Genomic DNA, 6,000 nt, shown 5'->3' on the forward strand with positions numbered 1-6,000 from the left:
ACGCTTATTTCTTCTCCAAGTGTGTACTGTTCTCCTTGACGCTTATATATACCTTACTCTGCTTCTATTCTACTTGGTTGCTCACTAATCTCATTTAAAACACCCCTCTCTCCACTTTGCCCCCAGTCCAAACTAGAAGGGCATGGCTTCAAGGATAAGGACCACACTGTTTGAGGCCGGACACATGTGTGTCACTGGAACCTGTCTTTCTAATAAGCTCACCAAGTAATCCTGATGGAAACCTTCAGCCTAAGACACCACCTCGACAACTAGGGGTCTCGCAGATGAAAGGCACGGCAGAGGGAGAAAGACAGAATCCTAAAGCAGCTGTCGCTCCAGCGTCTGTGAAGGGAATGGGACAGAAAGTGCCTCCACGGTGGACCCTGTCCTACTCGTCTTTCAATCCCCAGACCTTAACACCGGGCATGGCACATCGTCGGTGTTTAGTAAGACCCTGATGAGCAGCTTCTTTCACTAGTGGCACCAACCCTGGCAGGCAAAGAAATAGCGGCAGTCACCAATGCAGGTAACCTGACTGCACCAGGAACTGCCCCGGAGAGGAGGCTGCAAAGCTTTAGAGCAAGGCCTTCAGCTAATCCAGGTAGGTGGGTGGAAACCAAACACAGCCTGCTCCAGAACCACAGGGCAGGTGCTGGCATCAAAGCCAAAATATGCTATTTCCTTGTGCCATTTCATGAGACTAGGCAAATCAGCATAGAACCTGGAAGGATCTGGAATGTACCACTCTTTCTGTCTGTATTAAGTGTTCTGGGGCAAGAGCAAGCCACTGTCATTTTGTGAGCTAGATACATATTTACTAACTTTCTAGATAAGTACAGGGTGCTCCTGAAACACACACTGTGAGAAAGGGAAGGGGGATGAGGAAGAAAGTGACATACTTTACAAGAGGCCAGAGGACCCACTAGCAATATTCCAAGTCAAAGAAAACTTCGTACAAGAGATGGGATTTCATGAGCTATTTGAGCAAAGATGTTAATTCCTATCTGATCCCCTCCATTGCCTCATCTTCTAAGTCCTGTCTCACTCCAATTACTCCTGCACAAAGCTACCAATATAGTGGCCCTAAACTCTTCCTTTGTCAAATCATGGGCTGCTGGCATCCCAAGTGGCTGCCAGTACTAACCTCGTGCCCCACACGTCAGGTTCCGCCTCCATCACACTCACAGTAGACACCACGGCCCTGGTGTTTCCAAAGGGCTCCCTTTGAACATGTACTGCAGGTATACACACACCACGTGTACTCTGCATCTTTTTTTTTTTTTTTTTTTTGCTACAGGACAGACAGAGAGCTAAGCCTCCAGCATAGCAGCTGGAAGGATTAAAGGCTCAGATGCTGAGAAAGGCTCTCTTTCTGGTAATGCCACCAAGCCTCGGCCCAGAGAGAAACTTCCCAGGGAAGAACTATGAGCAAACAGGCTTTCCAACTCCCTTGGTGACAAAAAGGAGAAGGGAAATTTCCAGTGAGATGAAACACAGCTGCTCCCTGCAGCAAAGACAGGAGACAATCATTTGAGATCGACAGCGACTAGAGTTGTACTTCCACATTTCTCTACATCTTGCTCCAAAATGTAGGTCCCTAGGAAGTTTTAAAGTACATATTAAGAAAATATTAAAATCTCATTAAGAAACATTGGAAGCTGATTAAAGTCAAGTCAAAGAGGAAGTTTTTCATCTCGGGTTTAATAGGTTGTGCCAAAAAGAGAAGCTCTGAGTCTTACCTGGCAAACCCCACTAGGTCCGAGAACCACTGAGAGCAGCATCTGTCTCAAGCATAAAACGAGGTGTTTACTTGAAATGCAGATTACTAATGCACCTAATTTCTGGGATGAAGCCCATTAATCTGCATTTTTAACAAGCTGTCCTGGGGACTGATTGTTCACAACTAAAGTCTGAAAACAGTTCTGTTCCTGGAGTACTCTGATCCTGGAGTATCCACCTAGCCACTTCATGCTGCTTTCCAAGGACACTTCAGGCTTCCCAAACATACTGCAGAATAACAGATATAAGGTGAAATCTCCCTAAATGTCCCTTTGATGTTGCTTTGAATTGATCTATCCCAGATGCTGTGCAGGTTCCTGGCTTATTTCTGTACCCCCAGGGCCTGGAACACAGCTGGTACTCAAAGAAAGGACTGCTACCTGCCTGGGCAACATACTGAAGCCCTGTCTCTACAAAAAAAAAAAAAAAAAAAAAAAAAAATATTTAAATTAGCGAACATAGTGGTGCACAACTGTAGTCCCAACTACTCGGGAGGCTGAGGCAGGAGGATTACTTGAGTCCAGGAGGTTGAGCCTGCAGTGAGCCATAATCACACCACTGCACTCCAGCCTGGGTGACCTAACATGATTCTGGAGTCCAGAGAACTGCATTTCAATACTGGATTAAAAGCAAATACGGTGATCAATCACTTTCTTTTCTTCTTTCAATGGAACCTCTCAGAATCTTTCTTTTTAAAAAGGATCTTTGTTGTGGACTTTTGTCATCTAGGGTGCTTTTTGGAGGCACATGGGGGCTACGCAACTTCTGATGCCACCTTTGTGAGTTGAGTGGGAGGCACCTCTGCCTTGGATTGTGAGGCCAGCAGAAGTGCCCAAACTGTGTCCTGGTGGGGCTGAGCCATGCTGGGCCAATCAGAAGCTTTCTTCTGGGCCTGGGCCTGCACACTCTGAAGCAGGACAGTGTCTAATTCATTCTAGCCATGATGGCAGCAATGCCAGCAGCCACATCCAGGGTCCTGCCCTGGCAGCCACAGCCATCCACCCATCAGGGGTCCCATGGAGTGTCTTGGATTCCTAAGCCTGGCTAGCCAGCCTTCCTGCTACTTCCGTAAGTCACCCAGGGCCCATTCTTCCAATAAGTCCTTTAATCGACAAAATTACCCCAGTCTCAGCTTCCACTGTTTTAACCAAGTATCCTGACCCTTAACCAATCTCAGAAATAGCTCTTTGCTTCCCGAAAAACCTATTTCCTTTATATTTTAAATAGTACCAACAAAACAACACTTGGTTTAAAGTTTTCGGCTTGTCCTTTGACGCATTTGTTTATTTCGCTGTACTAAAACACAAAGAAACTGTCTCGTATAAAAATCAGAAGGAAGTTTAGAAAAAAAGTATGGAACACATTAAAAAAAAACAAAAACGAATAAACTAGAGGGCACTGCTGAATAGACAATAGCCCAAGCTCTTGAGATAGGGCAGGGGGCTCTGGTCCCCCTCACTAACTCTGCCAAGATGACAGTTGTTTGCATTCTCCAACCCTTCTTCTGCTCATCTGTCAAAGGGGGATTTCGCACAAGGTTGGCTGGCTAGTGATCTACTAGGTAAAGCACCGGGCAAGCAGCTGGGAGGCTATCTGGGGCCTGTCTGCTTCTGCTAGCATCAATACTCTGATCTCAACTCCACCGGGGCTCCTAGGATCACCCTGACAGACACGACGGCGAGAAAAGAAAAATAAGTACCATCACAAGAAAAATAAGTGACAGCACACAAGTTGAATCTTATGAGGTTGACGATATTCATATCTTCCATCCAAGAAACCGACAATTTCATATGATTCAGCTCAACATATCGCCGCAGTTGTTCGTGTCGCGTGAGTCTTGGGGGGCACTCAAGAACTAGGATCATGCACTTGCTTATCTTAACAAAGAGTAGCTGCCTCAAGAACTCCAGCAAACCTTTCTCTAGAAAGGTCAGTCCCCATCACGGGCTCCGGGAGCAACCTGTTGCAGCAGGGAGCCTGGGCCGCCGGCTTTCCCGCCCTTTCCCTCCAAATCACCTCCAGGCCAAGACCCCTCCTGGCCTAGCTCCCTTCTGGGCAGAAGCCGCTCGCTAGCTGCGGGACACAAAAGAATGAGCGGCGGGGCGGGCGCGGGAAGCCGGGAGACTCCAGGAATTCTCCGCCGCGCAGGGGAGGAGGTTGCCAGAGAAACTTGGCTGCCCCGAGTGGGTCGGCTCCAGTTCACCGTCGCGGCCCCTGCTGGGCACAGATTGGGGGCGATCCCGCCAGAGAGAAAAGATCAGAGGGAGCTAGTTCCTCCCTCCGATCGGACCCCCTGCCCCTCCAGACGCGGGCTCACAGGGAAAGTGATCCCGAGCCTCCGACTTTCTACAGCTGTGAAGCTCCTTGTCTGTCCACGCTCCTCTTTGTTGTCGGGTCGGCGCGTTCTGGCGGAGTGAGCCGTGAGCACCCCAGTTCTTCATCTAGCGATAGCCGCGGGTCCACGCGCATGCACGCGGAAGAGCCGTGGGGCGGGGGGCTGGGAAGGTGTTTCCAGCCAGGAGTGCAGGCGCTCCCCACGGACGCGGGGAGACGGCTTCACTTTGCACCCCCATATCCCTCCTCCGGCTGTGGTAGGCTGCACGGTATTGGCCCCTTTCTGCACTCAACCGAGGAGGCTCAGCGCCTCACGTCCTCGGGGCCATCCCTAGGGCTTCCATAACCGAAGACTCGTTCCCAAGCCCCTGGCGAGTCTCACCTCTATCGCCCTTCTCACCGAGAGCGAGTCCGAAGTCTCTGGGGCTCCGGCCCGGTGCGCGCACCCACCTCCTAATTGGGCTCCGGAACCACAGCCGCCGGCTACCCCTACCCGCCCCCTCAGCCCCGGTGGATGGAAGGAAGACCCAAGCGGGGCGGCCCGGGCCTCCACTCCACCGAAAAAGTTTGGGGTGGCCGGGCACTGGGACCACGACGCGCTCCCCGCAGTCCCTCCGGCCCCCAGCGGCTGCCGCGGCCCGCACCGCCTGCTGCGGGTCCAGGGAGGCGGCGCAGATGGCCAGGGTAAGGGGGACGCCGAGCGAGCCCGTCCACTCCTCACGGCACACCCCCAGTACAGTGGAAGAAGTGCGCTCAGCCCCGCGCCTGGACAGCAGACGCCTCTCTCGCTCCGGGATGAGGACGCAGCTACTCACCATGCACCCGGCTCCAGCTCCTGCTCCTGCTCCTGCTCCTGCTCCCGCTCCCGCCCTAGTCACCGCTGTCGCCGCCCTTCCTTTAGCTCGCCAGGCCCCGGCTCGTGAATTATTTATGACCCGGCTTCGGGGACCACCGCGATGGCTTTCGGAGAGCCCGCCCCGCTGGCCCTCCCGCTGACCGGGAAGGGGCTCAGGCTGCGCTGCGGCCGGACTCCCCGGACGTGGTGGGAGGCCGGAGAGTGAGGCCCAGGTGCCGGGGGCGGGGGGCGGGGAGACCTGTTGCGGCTTCCTCTGTCCCGGGCGGGGACCTGGGTATGGAGCCGCTGTAATGGGAAGGATTCCTTAAATATACTCACGGCGGTGGGAGAGCTGAACGCGCGGCCAGGTGCCGCGTGGGGATCTGACTCAGTCACTTAAAGATCGCGAAACCCGAGCTCTGGACGCACTCTGATTGGACCGGCTGAGCTGCTTCGCCACGTTGTCCCTAGGTGACCACCAGCACCTGGACAGCATCCATTTCCTGTAGGGGTGCCTGGTTAATCCCCCACGCCCTTCTTGCAGCGCTCTTGCCTCTTTTACCCCAGCAGAGTCCCTTACTTGGAATGCAGCTACCCTCCTAAAAACTCTCCTCTCCCATCCCTCACGCATTAGACCCTTCTGCTGCCTAATCTCAATGCAATTAAAAAAAAAAAATCATTTGGATCCTTAGTGTGCATCAGTTCCAATGAGAGTGGCTGAGGCGGATGAAAAACGGCATAAAGCAATACTCGCTCCCACGTGTACACACCAGCATCTGCTATGGCATGAAGCCACTGAACCTTCTTTTCTCACAGCATATTGGTCTTCCCGCTCTGTGAGTTGCAGCTCACCCCCGGAGTCCTCACCTTGCTACTTACCTGGGTGGTGAAAACCTGTCAGAAGTAATCACTCCCTCCTCTAACTGTCCTCAAAAATTTGTACCTCACCTCACTCTTATTCACCACTTCTTACCTTGAATTGGGAATACTGTACTCTCTGGTAGGCAAAATAAGACTTAGGGAAGAAAAGCACCTTCAGGATTGTGTCTTAC

The 6,000-nt window shown here is 52.2% G+C and overlaps 1 protein-coding gene across 11 annotated transcripts in view; it reads right to left on the reverse strand.

The window, feature by feature from the left end:
* Positions 1-5,702, reverse strand: part of PROM1 (prominin 1) — a 105,217-nt gene extending 99,515 nt beyond the window's left edge. For 3 of the 11 annotated variants that reach the window (XM_032273030.1, XM_032272987.1, XM_032272979.1), the window contains exon 1: positions 5,288-5,702. The gene's annotated coding sequence lies outside the window, so the exon portion shown is untranslated. Of the gene's footprint in view, positions 1-103; positions 110-295; positions 599-1,144; positions 1,269-4,495; positions 4,601-4,928; positions 5,021-5,287 lie in introns of those variants that run through there. The other 8 variants (XM_032273024.1, XM_032272990.1, XM_032272982.1 and 5 more) reach the window with 5 other exon arrangements.
* Between the last annotated feature and the right edge of the window lie 298 nt (positions 5,703-6,000).

The sequence above is a fragment of the Sapajus apella genome, unplaced genomic scaffold (genome assembly GCF_009761245.1).
Source record: "Sapajus apella isolate SASKATOON/1434 unplaced genomic scaffold, GSC_monkey_1.0 scaffold5, whole genome shotgun sequence".
Taxonomy (NCBI): domain Eukaryota; kingdom Metazoa; phylum Chordata; class Mammalia; order Primates; family Cebidae; genus Sapajus; species Sapajus apella.